The sequence below is a fragment of the Palaemon carinicauda genome, chromosome 1 (assembly GCF_036898095.1).
Source record: "Palaemon carinicauda isolate YSFRI2023 chromosome 1, ASM3689809v2, whole genome shotgun sequence".
Classification (NCBI taxonomy): Eukaryota; Metazoa; Arthropoda; class Malacostraca; order Decapoda; family Palaemonidae; genus Palaemon; species Palaemon carinicauda.
In genome coordinates, this window is record NC_090725.1 from 23,423,090 (window position 1) to 23,445,675 (window position 22,586).

Below are 22,586 nucleotides of genomic sequence, written 5' to 3' on the forward strand. Positions count from 1 at the left end.
ATCTAACTTTTAAAATGACATCCTGTCTTTAATGGTTTTAATTGAATATTCTTTTTTTTTTTATTCATAATAAACGATATCGGCGTCAATGACCTTAGATGTCAGGATACCAGAAAACTTTCAATCAAAAGTTGTTGACTATGAGCAAGTTATGAAGGGGGTTATGAAAATAATTAATTTTATTCGTGCCAGAGCTTTTCAACACAGGGTATTTATATCTCTTCTCATCAAACAGTGAGACACAGTGGTGAGGGGGAAGGCGGGAGGGAGCTGGAAATTCCAGTGGTCACCAATGTGCGCAGGCGCCAGTTAGATGATGACTGAGCAGCGAGGTGAACATGGTTTAAACTTGAGCTTGTAGCCATTATTATTATTATTATTATTATTATTATTACTAGCCAAGCTACAGCCCCAGTTGGAAAAGCAAGATGCTATAAGCCCAAGGGCTACAACAGGGAAAAATAGCCCAGTGAGGAAAGGAAATAAGGAAATAAATAAATGATGAGAATAAATTAACAATATATCATTCTAAAAACAGTAACAGCGTGAATACAGATATTTCCTATATAAACTATTAACAACGTCAAAAACAGATATGTCATATATAAACTATAAAAAGACTCATGTCAGCCTGGTCAGTATAAAAACATTTGCTCCAACTTTGAAATTTTGAAGTTCTACTGATTCAACTACCCGATTAGGAAGATCATTCCACAACTTGGTAACAGCTGGAATAAAACTTCTAGAATACTGTGTAGTATTACCTTAGATGCTGCTGCTTTTTAACTTAGATTACCTTAACACTTTCCAAATTTCCTTAGATTTGAAGCTAGTAAAAACAAAATTACCTTAAACGTATCATTAGCTTTAAGGTACTCCTTTGAAACCATGCAAAAGACCTCCATCTAAGGTAATTACCTTAAAAGATTAAGCCCTGGAGGTGAATGCAACTAAAGTTTATTAAACAGACATCGAGCTTATATACCAAGACTTACGAGCAAGAACATCACAAAAATTCAAAGAAAAATAGGCATGAACTATCAAGATTATACAGGTTGGTCTATTAACGTGCAGGGATGAGCGAATGATAAGATACCAATCAAAGCCGTTACAGTGTATAGCGTGTATGAAACACGTGCTTAGATATAAATATCTGAATAAATGTATGATTTTACATCCAAATGTGAATACAGCATGATGGAGGAGAAAATGAATGGTAATATTTATGGAGAATTCTATTTGGATAAAGATGGTTAAGTTATTATAATTTTTTCATTCACCTACCAGTTTATAAGCACTCAAACCTCAGATATCTCTCCTGTGTTTATTTTCTCTCAATAATTTTGAATACAAAATATGACTCACGAAAACAAATAAAAGATTAGTTCTTGATACTGAAATGAACGTTTGAAAATCAATGGAGTATTCAGGGTAAGCTGCTAAAGGCTTCCCTTTCATGTAGAACCCACACATACTTATCTCCTTTTTAATGTTTTAATATGAAGTTTTAGACCATCTGAATGGAGCTTACATGATTGAGTGTTTAATTACAGTTTTCATATCAATGAAATGGTTCTTCTCCAGATAAGCGTCTCTCCATACTTCTAGTATAGAGTATAAGGATTTAACATTATCATCATCCTCATCAGGCATACCCAGTCCACTGCAGGACAAAGGCCCCAGATATGTCTTTCCACTTCTGTCTGTTATGGTCTTTCTATGCCAGTCTATACCCGCAAGTTTTCTTAGCTTGCCAATCCAGCGTCTTCTATTCTTTTCCTATGCTTACTTTGTAATCTTTAAGGACCTGTTTTGTTATACTTAATGTCCATCTACTATATGTAGTTCTCATCATCTGTCCTGCCCATGCCCATTTCCTTTTTTTACATGTTAGAATATCCTCTACTTTAGTATGGTCTCTTATATACCTCTGTCATAGAAATATATATAAGATTTTTTGTTTCATATGGAATCTGTGATGAAAGGATATTTCATTTAACCACCGGGTACAGGATACACTTATACCTGATGCCTAGGTTTAGTTTACTTGAATATATTGAATAACAAAATAGATAATTTTGTTCATACTCTAATTACTTAAAGAATCCCAGCCGTCTCTGAAATCGCATATTGGATAAATCCTATTTTAGTTTGAATAAGAGAGGTTTGTTTTAATTTGTCACATTTGTATTAATATTATTTTTATAATTATTATTATTATTATTATTATTATTATTATTATTATTATTATTATTATTATTATTATTATTATTATTATTATTATTAGCTAAGTTACAACCCTAGTTGAAAAAGCAAGATGATATAACCCCATGGGCTCCAACAGGGATAAATTTCAGTGAGGAAAGGAAATAAGGAAATAAGTAAATGAACAACTGTAATAAAATAAAATATCAAAAAAACACTAAAACATTAAAACAGATATTTCGTATACATACTATAAAAAGACGTTTGTGTAATGCCCGTGCAGCTAGCAATACACGTACAAATGAAAAAAAGGATGCCATACCTACGTTTTTTTCAACACTGCATCCATCTTCAGACTCCACGTGAAAAGATATAGAATATAACAGGCTAATTTCAACTCCCATTATAATTCCGTTGTTATGTAATCTATCTTTACGCCAACTGTAACCTCATTTGCGAAAAACGTTGAATGTAAACATACTATTGTCACCCTTATGTGACCTATTGTGGATCTACAAATATCTGGCACGTCTCTACAAAAGATAGTTGTTTCCTAGCTGTCTTTGTATTAATTAATTCTCCTCCGTTTTCGTCACAATAGATATTTTTTCTTTATCGCTGCACTACATCTTCTTTTGTTGTTTAGCTTTAATTTATTGTTTTACGATTTTAAATTAGGCTAAATTTCAGGATGCCTGAAAACTTTAAATCAATCAATTAGGCTAAATTAGTACTGAATACACCAGTAAAAATCACCCAGAAACGCAGTATGCCAGTAAGGTAAAACATTTTAGTAAATAATAACGTGAATAACGAGATTCGTGTTCATTACAGAATGAATTCTGAATAGAAAATACCGAGAAGGCTATGAATAGGTAAAGGAAATATAATTTCACAGAAGAGCCAGCCACATATGCGAAAAGACGACCATGACTCTTAATTTCAAAAGGTGTCCTCAGTTATCTGAAAAAAAAAAAAAAACATAGAAAAACCAGAACACTTCTTTTTCGAGTTTCGTGGATCTTGTGGGTATTTCGAATGATTTTTTTTTCAGCAAGTGAGAAAATATGTTAATTCCTTATGAATGATAAAACGTAAATTATTATTATTATTATCATTATTATTATTATTATTATTATTATTATTATTATTATTATTATTATTATTATTATTATTATTATTAGCTAAGCTACAACCCTAATTGGAAAAGTAGCCCAGACAGGAGAGGAAATAAGGAAATGCACAAACTCTATGAGAAGTTATGAACAACTGAAATAAAATATTCTAAAACACTATAAAAAATAAAACAGATCCTTTATATATAAACTGTAAAAAGACTCATGTCAGCCTGTTCAACAAAAAAACATTTGCTGCAAGTTTGAGTTTTTGAAGTTCTACCTATTCAATTACCCGATTAGGAAGATCATTTCACAACTTGGTCACAGATGGGGTAAAAGTTCTAGAATGCTGTGTAGTATTGAGCCTCCTGATGTAGAATGCCTGACTGTTAGAATATATAGTAAATATGATAAAGAAAATACAAAACCGATAATAAAACCATTGGTAATAGAGAGAAGGCCATAATAGAAGTGTTTCTCTGACGATAATAATAGTTTGAATACAGGATGGACCAAAAGTAGGGTTATAGTTACTTCATTATCCTTTTTCACCTTCCCAATAACGGTTTAGATATAAATCTTAGAAAAAAACTACTGATTCTTGAGAGATTAAATGTTCAATGTTAAAAGTCAAAGTACTTACTTATTTAGGACAGCCTATTCCTAACACCTCATTGGTCACACTCCAAGAACAAGCTCAGCAGTCCATTAAACGTTAAATGAATTTCTGAAAAATTGAAAAACTTGCAATGATGTTAGATAGAGAACTCTTACAATCATAAAATACTGGTTCAAAAGTTTAGATACCGCTCATGAATGGCAGAGGCAAGGGCCAGTGACATTGCCTTATTAAGCAGGACAATGCCCTAGAGACTCCCCATATTACATATGATCAGCGCTCAAACCCCATTTCCACCCAATCTAGGACCAAGGAGGGTCAGGCAATGGCTGCTGATGACTCAGCAGATAGACCTATGGGCTCCCCCAAAGCCACAAGGACAGTGAGGTTGCAGCGACCAAATGAAATAAGGAGTTTGAGCATGACTCGAATCATAGCCTGGCAATCACCAGGCAAGGACGCTACCAGGAGGCCACCACAACCTTAATGTTAATAATACAGTTTAAATTACTGAACCTGTGATACCTCTACTGTCAAGTTCATAATCGATTTTCATATACGTATTTATTCAGTTTTAAGTTCTAATATATGTACCTAATACCTGGCCTCTCTCTCTCTCTCTCTCTCTCTCTCTCTCTCTCTCTCTCTCTCTCTCTCTCTCAGTAAATGTTGAAATAATTCTTGCACGTACTTTATATCCCCAACTCCCATCTCTCTCTCTCTCTCTCTCTCTCTCTCTCTCTCTCTCTCTCTCTCTCAGTAAATGTTGAAATGATTCTTGCACGTACTTATATCCCCAACCCCCATCTCTCTCTCTCTCTCTCTCTCTCTCTCTCTCTCTCTCTCTCTCTCTCTCTCAGTAAATGTTAAAATGATTTTTGAACGTAATCTATGTCCCCAACCGCCATCGCTCTCTCTCTCTCTCTCTCTCTCTCTCTCTCTCTCTCTCTCTCTCTCTCTCTCTCTCTCTCTTGCCTCATTCAGATAAGTAATGCAACATAACTAGTTCAACGCATTTCCGAGAAATGATGATCATATTAAGGGAAATTAAATTATTTTGACACGTGTTACATTTAAAGGTTTTATGAATAGAAAAACAAGAGGCATTAGAGGACATTTAATAATATTAGAAACATGATCATTGTTAAAAGACTGCATGAGTAAAAAAAAAAAAGACAAAGATTAATAATGTAAAAACATCTTTGAAGAGTCAGGAAGATTTTTGAGTGGATGTTTTTCAATCATTGATCATTTTAATATATCAGATAATAAAATGATAACCTATATAAAAACCAAGGATCTGAAATTACTTATTTTCTAAAAGGAATACGCTGATTTTATATCTATTTTCTTTACTTGAAACGTACAAATAAAAAGGGTCTTTTATAACATAATGGAATATTTTTCATTTCTTATGTATAATATACTGATAAAACTTGATATATAATAAAAATATAAAAAAGAAATTCTTTACATTTTTGAGATTATTATACATCACTAAAAATATCTCTATTTCCATGTGTGTTTTATATGCTTAAGTGGTAAAAAAAAAATTCTGGTCTGTTCATGTGAGTGTTTCACAGAACTCAATGTAAAGTTTTATTATTATTATTATTATTATTATTATTATTATTATTATTATTATTATTATTATTATTATTATTATTATCCAAGCTACAACCCTATTTGGAAAAGCAAGATTCTATAAGCCTAGGGGCTCCAACAGGGAAAAATAGTTCAGTGAGGAAAAGAAATAAGGAAATAAATAAACGATGGGAAAAAATTAACAATAAATTATTTTAAAAACAGTAACAACATTAAAACAAATATGTCATATATAAACTATAAAAGGCTTATGTCAGCCTGTTCAACATGAAAACATGCTTTATCTAGTTGTTAAAGGAAATATGATATTTTCTATACTATCTAAAGATGATAATAATAATCAAATTATCATTATTACCTTCGCCAACCTTATTGCAATGGTTATGTTTTGATAGGCATATGTTTGTATGTCTGTCTATGTGTTTGTGTTTCGCATACCTCAAAAACTATTTGACTGAATCTCATGAAATTTGGTGTGATGATTGGCCATGATCCAAGGCCAATTTAATTATGTGATATATATTTAAATGATTAGGTTAAAAGTCAAGGACAAGGTCACGAAAAGGTAAAAAACGTGCTTTTTGCCATAACGTGGCCAATTTATATCTGATTTGCACGAAACTGGTGCCAAAATGTGCATATTTCAATTGCCTATCTTATCATATATAACATGATATAGTGATAGCATTACCCTTGTTTATTTGTTTGCATGTTTGTTTATTTGTGATTCGCATAACTCAAAAACTATTTGACCGAATCTCATGAAATTTGTTGGGATGATTGGCCATGATCCAACGACAATTTGATTAGACTTTGGAAGTGATTGGGTCAAAGGTTAAGTTCAAGGTAAGGATAAGGTCATAAACGCCTTTTTTGCTATATCCTGGTCAATTTTTAGCCGATTTGCATGAAACTAATGCCAAAGTGTGCATAATTCAATCGTCTATCTCGAAATATTCGACCTGATATAGGCGATGGTTTACGCTCTACCGAGTGCGTGTTCTAGTTAATATTGTTATGAGTATTTTCATGGTTATTTGTTTTATATAATTAGTGATAAGTGTTAATAATGAATAAAAATATGCGGGAGGTAGATAAACAAGGAGAGGAAAAATTATTTCCAATAGATTAATAATTACACGTAAAAAACGTTTTGATAAGATATTGTCTTTACCACTTCGAATGAAGAAAAGAGAGGTGTTTTGGTTCATTAGTTTATTAAAAAAATTATAGTTCTCAATATTTAAATCCTGACATAATATCTGTTCTCAACGTCTCTGCCTGGCATTTGCCAGCCGAGGGTTCGAGTCCCGCTCAGACTCGTTAGTTCCTTTAGTGTTTGCAACCTTACCATCCTTGTGAGCTATGGTTGGGGGCTTTGGGGGAGCCTGTAGGTCTATCTGCTGAGTCATCAGCAGCCATTGCCTAGCCCTCCCTGGTCCTAGCTTGGATGGAGTGGTGTCTTGGGCGTTGATCATATGGTCAGTCTCTAGGGTATTGTCCTGCCCTCTTAGTCCTAGCTTGGATGGAGTGGGGCCTTGGGCGTTGATCATATGTTCAGTCTATTGGGCATTGTCCTGCCCTCTTAGTCCTAGCTTGGATGGAGTGGTGCCGTGGGCGTTAATCATATGGTCAGTCTCTAGAGTATTGTCCTGCCCTCTTAGTCCTAGCTTGGATGGAGTGGGGCCTTGTGCGCTGATCATATGTTCAGTCTATTGGGCATTGTCCTGCCCTCTTAGTCATAGCTTGGATGGAGTGGGGCCTTGGGCATTGATCATATGGCCAGTCTCTAGGGCATTGTCCTGCCCTCTTAGTCCTAGCTTGGATGGAGTGGGGCCTTGGGTGTTGATCATATGGTCAGTCTCTAGGGTATTGTCCTGCCCTCTTAGTCCTAGCTTGGATGGAGTGGGGCCTTGGGCGTTGATCATATGTTCAGTCTATTGGGCATTGTCCTGCCCTCTTAGTCCTAGCTTGGATGGAGTGGGGCCTTGGGCGTTGATCATATGGTCAGTCTCTAGGGTATTGTCCTGCCCTCTTAGTCCTAGCTTGGATGGATTGGGGCCTTGGGCGCTGATCATATGTTCAGTCTATTGGGCATTGTCCTGCCCTCTTAGTCCTAGCTTGGATGGAGTGGGGCCTTGGGCGCTATTCATATGTTCAGTCTATTGGGCATTGTCCTGCCCTCTTAGTCCTAGCTTGGATGGAGTGGGGCCTTGGGCGTTGATCATATGGCCAGTCTCTAGGGCATTGTCCTGCCCTCTTAGTCCTAGCTTGGATGGAGTGGGGCCTTGGGTGTTGATCATATGGTCAGTCTCTAGGGTATTGTCCTGCCCTCTTAGTCCTAGCTTGGATGGAGTGGTGCCTTGGGCGTTAATCATGTGGTCAGTCTCTAGGGTATTGTCCTGCCCTTTTAGTCCTAGCTTGGATGGAGTGGGGCCTTGGGCGCTGATCATATGTTCAGTCTATTGGGCATTGTCCTGCCCTCTTAGTCCTAGCTTGGATGGAGTGGGGCCTTGGGCGCTGATCATATGTTCAGTCTATTGGGCATTGTCCTGCCCTCTTAGTCCTAGCTTGGATGGAGTGGGGCCTTGGGCGTTGATCATATGGTCAGTCTCTAGGGTATTGTCCTGCCCTCTTAGTCCTAGCTTGGATGGAGTGGGGCCTTGGGCGCTGATCATATGTTCAGTCTATTGCGCATTGTCCTGCCCTCTTAGTCCTAGCTTGGATGGAGTAGGGCCTTGGGCACTGATCATATGGTCAGTCTCTAGGGCATTGTCCTGCCCTCTTAGTCCTAGCTTGGATGGAGTGGGCCCTTGGGCGCTGATCATATGTTCAGTCTATTGGGCATTGTCCTGCCCTCTTAGTCCTAGCTTGGATGGAGTGGGGTATTGGGCGCTGATCATATGTTCAGTCTATTGGGCATTGTCCTGCCCTCTTAGTCCTAGCTTGGATGGAGTGGGGCCTTGGGCGTTGATCATATGGTCTGTCTCTAGGGTATTGTCCTGCCCTCTCAGTCCTAGCTTGGATGGAGTGGGGCCTTGGGCGCTGATCATATGTTCAGTCTATTGGGCATTGTCCTGCCCTCTTAGTCCTAGCTTGGATGGAGTGGGGCCTTGGGCGCTAATCACATGTTCAGTCTATTGGGCATTGTCCTGCCCTCTTAGTCCTAGCTTGGATGGAGTGGGGCCTTGGGCGTTGATCATATGGTCAGTCTCAAGGGCATTGTCCTGCCCTCTTAGTCCTAGCTTGGATGGAGTGGGGCCTTGGGTGCTGATCATATGGTCAGTCTCTAGTGTATTGTCCTGCCCTCTTAGTCCTAGCTTGGCTGGAGTGGTGCCTTGGGCGTTGATCATATGATCAGTCTCTAGGGTATTGTCCTGCCCTCTTAGTCCTAGCTTGGATGGAGTGGGGCCTTGGGCGCTGATCATATGTTCAGTCTATTGGGCAGTGCTCTGCCCTCTTAGTCCTAGCTTGGATGGAGTGGGGCCTTGGGCGCTGATCATATGTTCAGTCTATTTTGCATTGTCCTGCCCTCTTAGTCCTAGCTTGGATGGAGTGGGGCCTTGGGCGTTGATCATATGGTCAGTCTCTAGGGTATTGTCCTGCCCTCTTAGTCCTAGCTTGGATGGAGTGGTGCCTTGGGCGTTGATCATGTGGTCAGTCTCTAGGGTATTGTCCTGCCCTTTTAGTCCTAGCTTGGATGGAGTGGGGCCTTGGGCGCTGATCATATGTTCAGTCTATTGGGCATTGTCCTGCCCTCTTAGTCCTAGCTTGGATGGAGTGGGTCCTTGGGCGTTGATCATATGGTCAGTCTCTAGGGTATTGTCCTGCCCTCTTAGTCCTAGCTTGGATGGATTGGGGCCTTGGGCGCTGATCATATGTTCAGTCTATTGGGCATTGTCCTGCTCTCTTAGTCCTAGCTTGGATGGAGTGGGGCCTTGGGCGCTAATCATATGTTCAGTCTATTGGGCATTGTCCTGCCCTCTTAGTCCTAGCTTGGATGGAGTGGGGCCTTGGGCGTTGATCATATGGCCAGTCTCTAGGGCATTATCCTGCCCTCTTAGTCCTAGCTTGGATGGAGTGGGGCCTTGGGTGTTGATCATATGGTCAGTCTCTAGGGTATTGTCCTGCCCTCTTAGTCCTAGCTTGGATGGAGTGGTGCCTTGGGCGTTGATCATGTGGTCAGTCTCTAGGGTATTGTCCTGCCCTTTTAGTCCTAGCTTGGATGGAGTGGGGCCTTGGGCGCTTATCATATGTTCAGTCTATTGGGCATTGTCCTGCCCTCTTAGTCCTAGCTTGGATGGAGTGGGGCCTTGGGCGCTGATCATATGTTCAGTCTATTGGGCATTGTCCTGCCCTCTTAGTCCTAGCTTGGATGGAGTGGGGCCTTGGGCGTTGATCATATGGTCAGTCTCTAGGGTATTGTCCTGCCCTCTTAGTCATAGCTTGGATGGAGTGGGGCCTTGGGCGCTGATCATATGTTCAGTCTATTGCGCATTGTCCTGCCCTCTTAGTCCTAGCTTGGATGGAGTGGGGCCTTGGGCACTGATCATATGGTCAGTCTCTAGGGCATTGTCCTGCCCTCTTAGTCCTAGCTTGGATGGAGTGGGGCCTTGGGCGCTGATCATATGTTCAGTCTATTGGGCATTGTCCTGCCCTCTTAGTCCTAGCTTGGATGGAGTGGGGCCTTGGGCGCTGATCATATGATCAGTCTCTAGGGTATTGTCCTGCCCTCTTAGTCCTAGCTTGGATGGAGTGGGGCCTTGGGCGTTGATCATATGGTCTGTCTCTAGGGTATTGTCCTGCCCTTTTAGTCCTAGCTTGGATGGAGTGGGGCCTTGGGCGCTGATCATATGTTCAGTCTATTGGGCATTGTCCTGCCCTCTTAGTCCTAGCTTGGATGGAGTGGGGCCTTGGGCGCTAATCATATGTTCAGTCTATTGGGCATTGTCCTGCCCTATTAGTCCTAGCTTGGATGGAGTGGGGCCTTGGGCGTTGATCATATGGTCAGTCTCAAGGGCATTGTCCTGCCCTCTTAGTCCTAGCTTGGATGGAGTGGGGCCTTGGGCGCTGATCATATGGTCAGTCTCTAGTGTATTGTCCTGCCCTCTTAGTCCTAGCTTGGATGGAGTGGTGCCTTGGGCGTTGATCATATGATCAGTCTCTAGGGTATTGTCCTGCCCTCTTAGTCCTAGCTTGGATGGAGTGGGGCCTTGGGCGCTGATCATATGTTCAGTCTATTGGGCAGTGCCCTGCCCTCTTAGTCCTAGCTTGGATGGAGTGGGGCCTTGGGCGCTGATCATATGTTCAGTCTATTTTACATTGTCCTGCCCTCTTAGTCCTAGCTTGGATGGAGTGGGGCCTTGGGCGTTGATCATATGGTCAGTCTCTAGGGTATTGTCCTGCCCTCTTAGTCCTAGCTTGGATGGAGTGGTGCCTTTGGCGTTGATCATGTGGTCAGTCTCAAGGGTATTGTCCTGCCCTTTTAGTCCTAGCTTGGATGGAGTGGGGCCTTGGGCGCTGATCATATGTTCAGTCTATTGAGCATTGTCCTGCCCTCTTAGTCCTAGCTTGGATGGAGTGGGGCCTTGGGCGCTAATCATATGTTCAGTCTATTGGGCATTGTCCTGCCCTCTTAGTCCTAGCTTGGATGGAGTGGGGCCTTGGGCGTTGATCATATGGTCAGTCTCTAGGGCATTGTCCTGCCCTCTTAGTCCTAGCTTGGATGGAGTGGGCCCTTGGGCGCTGATCATATGGTCAGTCTCTAGGGCATTGTCCTGCCCTTTTAGTCCTAGCTTGGATGGAGTGGGGCCTTGGGCGCTGATCATATGTTCAGTCTATTGGGCATTGTCCTGCCCTCTTAGTCCTATCTTGGATGGAGTGGGGCCTTGGCCGCTGATCATATGGTCAGTCTCTAGGGTATTGTCCTGCCCTCTTAGTCCTAGCTTGGATGGAGTGGGCCCTTGGGCGCTGATCATATGGTCAGTCTCTAGGGTATTGTCCTGCCCTCTTAGTCCTAGCTTGGATGGAGTGGGGCCTTAGGCGCTGATCATATGTTCAGTCTATTGGGCATTGTCCTGCCCTCTTAGTCCTAGCTTGGATGGAGTGGGGCCTTGGCTGCTGATCATATGGTCAGTCTCTAGGGTATTGTCCTGCCCTCTTAGTCCTAGCTTGGATGGAGTGGGGCCTTAGGCGCTGATCATATGTTCAGTCTATTGGGCATTGTCCTGCCCTCTTAGTCCTAGCTTGGATGGAGTGGGGCCTTGGGCGCTGATCATATGTTCAGTCTATTGGGCATTGTCCTGCCCTCTTAGTCCTAGCTTGGATGGAGCGGGGCTTTGGGCGTTGATCATATGGTCAGTCTCAAGGGCATTGTCCTGCCCTCTTAGTCCTAGCTTGGATGGAGTGGGGCCTTGGGCGCTGATCATATGTTCAGTCTATTGGGTATTGTCCTGCCCTCTTAGTCCTAGCTTGGATGGAGTGGGGCCTTGGGCGTTGATCATATGTTCAGTCTCTAGGGTATTGTCCTGCCCTCTTAGTCCTAGCTTGGATGGAGTGGTGCCTTGGGCGTTGATCATGTGGTCAGTCTCTAGGGTATTGTCCTGCCCTTTTAGTCCTAGCTTGGATGGAGTGGGGCCTTGGGCGCTAATCATATGTTCAGTCTATTGGGCATTGTCCTGCCCTCTTAGTCCTAGCTTGGATGGAGTGGGGCCTTGGGCGCTGATCATATGTTCAGTCTATTGGGCATTGTCCTGCCCTCTTAGTCCTAGCTTGGATGGAGTGGGGCCTTGGGCGTTGATCATATGGTCAGTCTCTAGAGCATTGTCCTGATTGATATGGCTATGTCACTGTCTCTTGCCTCTGCCATTCATGATTGTCCTTTAAACCTTTAAACCTCAAAATAATTAATTTAATAAAAAAAGAGATATTCTTTGTTGTTCATTAATTTATTAATAACAATAGAAATCATAATTCTCAATCTTTAAATGCTGAGATAACATTAAATTTTCTCTCCAGTCTTCATCTCAGGATAATTAATTTTCAGCCCAAAATTATTTAAACGAAAGTAAATATCTTGAGTTTTGTTAGTAAGGAAAGAAATTATAATTCTCAATCTTAAAATCCTGAGATAACATTTGCTCTCCACCTCAGGATAATCAATTTTCTGCCCAAACACTGTTTAAATGAAAGCAAATATCTTGACTTTTGTCAGTGAAGAAAGAAATTATAATTCACAATCTTCAAATCCTGTAATAACATTTACTCACCACCTCAGGATAATTCCTTTTTCTGCCCCAAAACTACTTAAATGAAAATAAATATTTTGACTTTTGTTAGTTAGGAAAGAAATAATTCTCAATCTTTAAATCCTGGTATATCATTAAAAGTTCTCTCCAGTCTCCATCTCAGGATAATCAATTTTCTGCCCAAAAACTATATAAATGAAAGTAAATATCTTGACTTTTGTTAGTAAGGAAAGAAATTATTATTCTCAATCTTTAATTCCTGAGATAACATTTGCTGTCCACTTCAAGATAATAAATTTTCTGCCCAGAAACTGTTTGAATTAAAGCAAATATCTTGACTTTTGTCCGTAAGGAAAGAAATTATAATTCTCAATCTTTAAATCCTGAGATAACATTAAAAGCTCTCTCCAGTCTCCACCTCAGGATAATCAATTTTCTGTCCCAAAACCGTTTAAATGAAAATAAATATCCTGAGTTTTGTTAGTAAGGAAAGAAATTATGATTCTCAATCTTTAAATCCTGAGATAATATTTGCTATCCCCTTCAAGATAATAAATTTTCTGCCCAGAAACTGTTTAAATGAAAGCAAATATCTTGACTTTTGTCAGTAAGGAAAGAAATTATAATTCTCAATCTTTAAATCCTGAGATAACATTAAAAGTTCTCTCCAGTCTCCACCTCAGGATAATCAATTTTCTGCCCAAAAACTGTTTAAATGAAAATAAATATCTTGAGTTTTGTTAGTAAGGAAAGAAATTATGATTCTCAATCTTTAAATCCTGAGAAAATATTTGCACTCCACCTCAGGATAATAAATTTTCTGACCAAAAACTATTTAAATGAAAATAAATATCTTGGCCTTGTCTTCCTTTTATGCAGCCAAGCCATTCCATTTGCAGTTTCAGCAAAATTCAATTCAGTAAGAGAAAGACAACCATTTTCGGCTCCTTTTAGTAGGTGCCTCCAATTTCCAGTCGTTCAGTTCTTGCCAGCCGTTCATTATTTCCAAAAAGAGAGTTTCAGATTTCCATGAATGTCTAAGGCCCCGGGCTCTAATTTAACCAATCGATGGGGGGAGACAAAGCTTCATTGTTGAAATGAAAAGGCTTTTCTTTTGGAGTCCCAAACATTGGAAATCATTAAACAGGTTACTAAAGATGCTGTACACACACACACAAATATATATATATATATATATATATATATATATATATATATATATATATGAATATATATATATATATATATATATATATATATATATATATATACATATATATATACATGTATATATATATATATATATATATATATATATATATATATATATATATGTGTGTGTGTGTGTGTTTGTGTCCGTATCTATCTATCTATCTATCTATATATATACATATATGTGTGTGTATACTGTGTATATATATTATTTCTATATGAATGTAAATATATATTCTTTATGAGCATAATGACCATTATCCTTCGTAATTCCAATCCCTTGACATTTTCATAAAAATGTAGGGAGAGAACATCTGGCAATATCTTCAAAAATATTTTCCATTTATCGACTAAAACACCAATCAAATTATTGCATTTTATTGCTTTCCCATAAGATTTAGCTCATTAAAATAAAAATCAAGAAAATGCATCTCTCAAACATAGGTATATCTGATAAAAGTGGAGACGTAGGTTTCTTTTATAAAAACACTAGAGAGCAACTTGGCTGTAAGTGCATAGTACTAACATCTGAAAGTAGGAACACTTAGTCATCTAACCTACGCAGAAATGGGACTCAGTTGCAAAAGGATGACAGGCTCTCCAAAAGAATTTCGTCCATATGTGGTGCTTAATGCGATGCTATGATTTGAAGAAATTTACATAAGTATGTAATCAATTGGTGGGGCAAAAATAGCTTGTCTAGTGATAGTATATATATGACCATCATTGAGTCGTAAATTCCAGTCATGTTTTTTAAATTGGATGTAAATTGGTAGTGTCCTTGCCTGGTGATTTCCAGACTAGGGTTCGAAACCCGCTCAAGCTCGTTAGTTCCTTTGGTCGCTGCAACCTCACCATCCTTGTGAGCTAAGGATAGGTGAATTGGCCGAGCCTATAGGCCTGTCTGCTGAGTCATCAGTAGCCTTGCTTGATTCCAGCTTGGATGGAGAGGGGGCTTGGGCGCTGATTATATGTAATATGATCAGTCTCTAGGGCATTGTCCTGCTTGATAGGGGCAATACCATTGTCCCTTCCTTTGCCATTAATGAGCGGCCTTTAAACCTTTAAATGTTAAAGCCTAAGATTTCGCCTACAATGTAAGAATACCATTATATGATAGATCTTGACCGTCTGAAAAATTATATTTTACAATTTTTATTTCTATTTAATTTCCTCAACTTCATTCTTGGCTCAAGATGTAATTATTTAGTGGCTACTTTCCTGTTGGTAAGGGTAGAATAGAATCTTTAGCTATGGTAAACCGCTCTTCCAGGAGGACACTCCGATATCTAACCATTGTTATCCAGTCTTGGGTAGTGCCATCACCTCTGTATCATGGTCTTCCACTGTCTTGGATTAGAGTTCTCTTGCTTTAGGGTACACTTGTGCATACTATTCTCTCTTATTTCTCTTCTTCTCTCCATAAGTTTTCATAGTTTACATATGAAATATCTAATTTAATGTTTTTACTGCTCTTAAGTTACTTTATTCTAGTTATTCATTGCTTCTCTTGTAGTTTATTTACTTCTTTGTTTCCTTTACTCACTGGGTTATTTTTCCCCTATTGGAGCCCTTGGGCATGTAGCACCATGCTTTTCCAAATAGTGTTGTAGCTTAGCAAATAACACCAGTAGTAGTAGTAATAATAATAATAATAATAATAATAATAATAAATACTTTACGTAGTCATTAATTTCTGCTATTTCTCTTTACTGATATCAAACATATTTTTATCATTTTGAGAGAGAGAGAGAGAGAGAGAGAGAGAGAGAGAGAGAGAGAGAGAGAGAGAGAGATTAAAAATCTACATAATCAAACATATTCATATCAACGAGAGAGAGAGAGAGAGAGAGAGAGAGAGAGAGAGAGAGAGAGAGAGAGAGCTTATTATTACGCAAGACTCTGTGTGATCTAAGAACTCCCATTGATTACGTAAAATAGGATTAACCCTATTCATAGGCATGAAAAGACTCTAGCTTACTTCCCTGATACTTAAGTAAAGTGAAGGTTATATAAATTAGGTTACGGATGAGTCAAGAATAAGCCTCATTAAGGTGATTACAGTATTAAAGGTAATAGGAGTTATTACGTTATTAATATTGTGAATGAAAAAAAAATGTACATGATGGGATATGTTTCTTATTTAAAAGGAAAATATTTTATTTTTGAAATATTTCTACTTGGCAACTTTTTTATAGTAAATTAAGGAGTAACACCAAACGAATCGACAGACACAGATATATATATATATATATATATATATATATATATATATATATATATATATATATATATATATGTATATATATATATACACACACAAACAACAACAACAGCAAAAGAAAATGAGGTCGTTTATAATTCACTATAGGACAGTCCTCTAACATGTCTTTATTCATGTCTGGGGTTTGGCCAATTTCATCATCACGCAAGATTATTGAGGATGGGAGGATTTTGTGTGTTCACTTCTAGGAAACCAACCTAGTAATGGTGGCTATGACTAGTACAACATTGCTTATCATGGTGATACACAAACCCTTTCACCAAGTTAACGTCTCCTTACTCAGAAAGGGATGTAATATATATATATATATATATATATATATATATATATATATATATATATATATAAATGTATATACTGTATATATATATATATATATATATATATATATATATATATATATATATATAAATGTATATACTGTATATATATATATATATATATATATATATATATATATATATATATATATATATATATATATATATATATATATATATATATATGTATATATCTGTGTGTGTGTTTGTGTGTGTGCATATATACATACATACACATAATTTCCATAATATCTATATATATAAGTATATTTTTTACAATACTATAAAAAGAGCGTGATTGCTACATATTATCTAACTTTGTCATCAAGAGGCATCAAGATTTTTTCATTATAACGTTTCACTGCATATAAAACCAATTTTGGTTTTATCGCACGTACACATTTTATATTTTCATTCTCATTTTTTTTATCAGCGTAAAATAATAAATGGAGTATTTTTAGTGTCTTGCTTTGGGTGTGTCATCAAGATTTTTTTTTACTATTATAACTTTTCACTGTTTACAAAACCAATTTTTATTTTTATTTCTTTTAATCAGCCTAAAATGATAAATGAAAAATTCTCAGTATCTAGCTTTGGATGTGTCTTCATGATATGATATACTTTATATGTGTAATAATTTCCAGGAGATTGTCTGACTTAGTGGTATCTGCTATTTTTTTTTTAATTTTACTAATTTGGAAAAGGAAGCAGACATTTGCAAAAGTCGCCAAATATAAAGAATAGTTTCTATTCATCCAGGGTTGTAATGATCTATTGGTAGCGTTCTTGCCTGGTGATCGCCAGACTGGGATTCAAGGCCCGCATAAGCTCCTTACTTCCTTTGGTCGCTACAACCTCACCATCCTTGTGAGCTAAGGATGGGGAGTTTGGGGGAGCCTATATGTCTATCTACTGAGTCATCAGCAGCCATTGCCTGGCCCTTCTTGGTCCTATGTTGGGTGGAGAGGGGGCTTGGGCGCTGATCATATGTAATATGGTTAGGGCATTGTCTAGCTTGATAGGGTAATTTCACTGTCCCTTGCCTCTGCCATTTATGAGCGACCTGTAAACCTTTAAATCTTTAACTCTGGTTACAGCTCTTGTATTTTATCAGGCATATATGACAAAAGAGAATATTTCCGGTGAAGACCCACTTTTAAATAAGTATTATTGAAAGTAATTGCTGCCTCAGTGGAGTTAATTTTATAATGAACTTCTATTCTTCTTATCTTTCTCTCTTCATTACTACAACCAGCCAGTAAATGGGAAAGACATATTTCATGAGGAAGGTAATGGAGACCATATCATTCACTATTCTTCTTCTTTGATAAGTCAATGCCCATTATAAAAGTACCGATATTAAGTACAATTATGTCTTTGTCGTAAATCCCTTTCACAATCATGTGTAATTTCTTTATTATTATACAATTTTGAGTAATATAAAATATCCTCACTTCTCCTTTAAAGGTTTAAAGGCCGCTTGTGAATGGCAGAGGCAATAGACAGTGACATTACCCTTTCAAGCAGGACAATGCTCTAGAGACTGAACATATATACATATGATCAGCGCCCAACACGTTTCTCCACCCAATCTAGGACTAAGGAGGGTCAGGCAATTGCTGCGGATGACTCAGCAGGTAGACCTGTAGGTCCTCTCAACATCCCCCATCCTTAGCTCGCGAGAATGGTGAGGTTGCAGCGACCGAAGGAACTAACAAGTTTGACGGGTCTTGAACCCTAGTCTGACGATCACCAGTCAGGGATGTTACCGCATCGGCCACCACAACCCTATTTTAATATATATATATATATATATATATATATATATATATATATAAATATATATATGTATATATATATAAATCTATATATATATACATATATATATATTTATATATATATATATATATATATATATACATATATATATATATATATATATATATATATATATATATATATATATATATATATATATATTTAACAAAATCAGTGGGATGATAATCAAATCAATAACCATACATCAAAATAACCAATCGCCATTTATTATCAGCTATTTACTGTTATCAGTTATCTTTCATTCATGAGTTGCTATATATGATGCCATTAGACCTAATTATGGAAATTGATTCACCATATTGCAATTTTCCGCTTCGCAAGCCCCAAAGATTGTTCATTAGGCGAGACTAATTAGATCTATAACTTATTAACTGCCTTGCGGTTTAAAAACACCAATGAGCTTCCGAGAATTATATCAGCCTTTTTCATAATAAAGTTATATAAAGCTTATTCTGACTGGTGACTTGTGCCAAAATTGTTTCTTTTAACTTTGAATTAAATATTTCTGAAATTAAGGTTTTTCTCACAATAATCAAGCTAAAAATTGTAATTATACTTATATATATATATATATATATATATATATATATATATATATATATAATTGATAGATATACAGTATATATATCATCATCATCATCATCTCCTCCTATGCCTATTAACGCAAAGGGCCTTGGTTAGATTTCGCCAGTCTAGCCAGTAGCCAAGGCCCTTTGTGTCAATAGGCGTAGGAGGGGATGATGATGATGATGATACATATAACTATCAAATATTCAAATATATATATATATATATATATATATATATATATATATATATGTACATATATATATATATATATATATATATATATATATATATATATATATATATATATATATATATAGTGAGAGAATTGTGAGTACAGTAGGAGGAATGTGAGTAGGGTGAGAGAATTGTGAGGATGGTAAGAGATTGTGAGTATGGTGAGAGGATTGTGAGTATAATGAGAGGGTTATGAATATGGTGAGAGAATTGGGAGTATGGTGAGAGGATTGTAAGTATAGTGAGAGGAATGTGAGTATGGTGAGAGGATTGTGATTAGGAAAATGGCCAAAGCCCAGATATTAATAAGGAAGTCTTTGTCCTGCAATGAACTGGAAACTACTGCATTAGTTGTGTGTGTGTGTGTGTATATATATATATATATATATATATATATATATATATATATATATATATATGTATATATATATATATATATATACATACATATATATATATATATATACATATATATATATATATATATATATATATATATATATATATATATATATATATATATATACAGTATATATATGACACATTTACAAAAAGAGCAACACAGATAAGAGAGCAAACAGAACTAGATGTACTAACAACACGTAAGAAAAATAAATGGACCTTGACAAGGCATATAATGAGAATGGCAGATAATAGAAGGACATGAAGAATAACAGAATGGGTCCCTGGAGACTTCAAAAGAAACAGGGGAAGGAAAAGAAGACGACGGATTGACGAGCTAAGACAATTTGCAGGTATAGACAGGCATAAAAAGACCATGAACAGATGTGGGTGGAAGCACATGTCTTTGGCCTTGTGCTTGCAGTGGACTGGTAACGAATGATGATGATGATAATGATGATATATATATATATGTATATATATATATATATATATATATATATATATATTACATATATATATATGTATATATATACATATTTATATAGGCTATGTATATATATATATATATATATTCATATATATTCATATATATATATATATATATATATATATATATATATATATATACATATATACTGGAGAATGTGTTGGAATACCTTAACATGGTGGAAAGGTTTGTGTATCACTTTGATCAGCAAAGCTATATTAGTATGGGCCACCCATACTAGGATGGTTTGCTATGAGCGATCATACTAACATATCTCTCTTCCATCAATCTGCAGTGGCCAGCGTGTGGATGAAAGGGCCAAACCCCAGACATTAATAAGGACATATCTGAAGCCTAGTCCAGCAGTGGACTAGAAACGGTTATTATTATTATTATTATTATTATTATTATTGTTATTATTATTATTACTTGCTAAGCTACGACCCTAGTTGAAAAAGCAGGATGCTATAGACCCTGGGGCTCCAACAGGGAAAATAGCCCAGTGAGGAAACGAAACAAGGAAAAGTAAAATATCTTAAGAGCAGTAACAACATTAAAATAAATATTGCCGAAAAAACTATAAAAACTTTAACAAAACAAGAGGAAAAGAAATAAGATAGAAAAGTGTGCCCAGGTGTACCCTAGCTCATGTTACAGAGGCTATGACACTACCCACAACTAGAGAACAATGGTTAGATTTTGGAGTGTCCTTCTCGATGAGCTGCTTACTATAAGCTAGAGAGTCATTTCTACCCTTAACAAGAGGAAAGTGGCCACTAACCAATTTCAGTGTAGTAGTTAACACCTTGAGAAAAGACGAATTGTTTTGTAATCTTAGTGTTGTTAAGTGTATGGGGACAAGGAGAGTATATGTAAAGAATAGGCCAGACTATTCCGTGTATGTGTAGGAAAAGAGAAAATGAACCGTAACCAGAGAGAAGGATCGAATGTAGTACTGTCTAGCAAGTCAAAGGACCCCATAAATCTCTAGCAGTTGTATCTCAACTGGTGGCGGGTGCCCCATTTGGTATTCAACCATTTCTTATATCAAATATCCAATAAAAGAACAAAGAGAAAACCATTTCCAATTATTTCCCAAGGGATTTGTTCCTCTCTCTCTCTCTCTCTCTCTCTCTCTCTCTCTCTCTCTCTCTCTCTCTCTCATTAAAATAAACGAAAATTGGCAACTGTTAATCAAAGATACGAACCACTATCATTTCCAACGAAACGTAATTAGGGAACAGGTGCTTTGCAAATTGCCTTTAGTTAATTAAGTAAAGACCGGATCTATTGTAGCCCAAGTACCTGAATAAATAGTCGACGGTTCAAAGTCTCGGTAGTTTCCTTACGTTAACATATGTAGGCTTTATACGTTTATTGTTTCAGTCTTGTTTTAGTGGAAATAACAATATAAAGTTTAGAAGATAAATAGTTCATGTTTTATTGATATGTCTAAGGAATGAAATTATTTAAAATTAATCATGAAAATATATATAGAAATACACACACAGACATATATATATATATATATATATATATATATATATATATATATATATATATATATATATATAATCAAATAAGCTATATATTTTGATACATTAATATCTGGATTCTCTTAACGACCTCGGGATCAGAGCCCCAGGCGAAATCACACAAAGACAAGAGCTTGCTACCGGCCGGGAGTCGAACCCTGGTCTGGCAAACTTGTATAGACAGTGACTTACCAGGGTTCGACTCCCGGCCGGTCACAAGCTCTTGTCTTTGTGTGATTTCACCGAGGGCTCTGATCCCGAGGTCGTTAAGAGAATCCAGATATTAATGTATAAAAATATATGGGTTATTAGAATATGAAAAACACATCTAAATGCGCAAAATTTATCATATATATACATATATATATATATATATATATATATATATATATATATATACTGTATATAAATATATATATATATATATATATATATATATATATATATATATATATATATATATATATATATATATATATATATATATATATATACATTTTGTTATTATTAATGTCTATCTATTGTCTGTCATTCTCATTATATGGGCTGCCTATGTCCAATTCTTTTTCTTAGTTGTTAGAATATCCTCCACTTTAGTTTGCTCTCGTATCCATGTTGCTCTTTTTCTGTCTCTTAGTGTTATTCCCATCATTATTCTTTACATAGCTCTCTCAGTTGTAACTCGCTTATGTTCTTAGGCTTTAATAAGCCTTCAAGTTTCTGATGCATAAGTTTATACTGGTAAGACCATCTCATTAAATATTTTCATTTTCAGAGAAAGTGGCATTTTAGTCTTCATAATCTTTTGTTCACCAAATGCTGTCCATCCCAAGATTATTCTTCTTTTAAATTCTGTCTCGTGACTTGGGGATACGCTTACTGTCTGTTCTAAGTACGTATATTCAT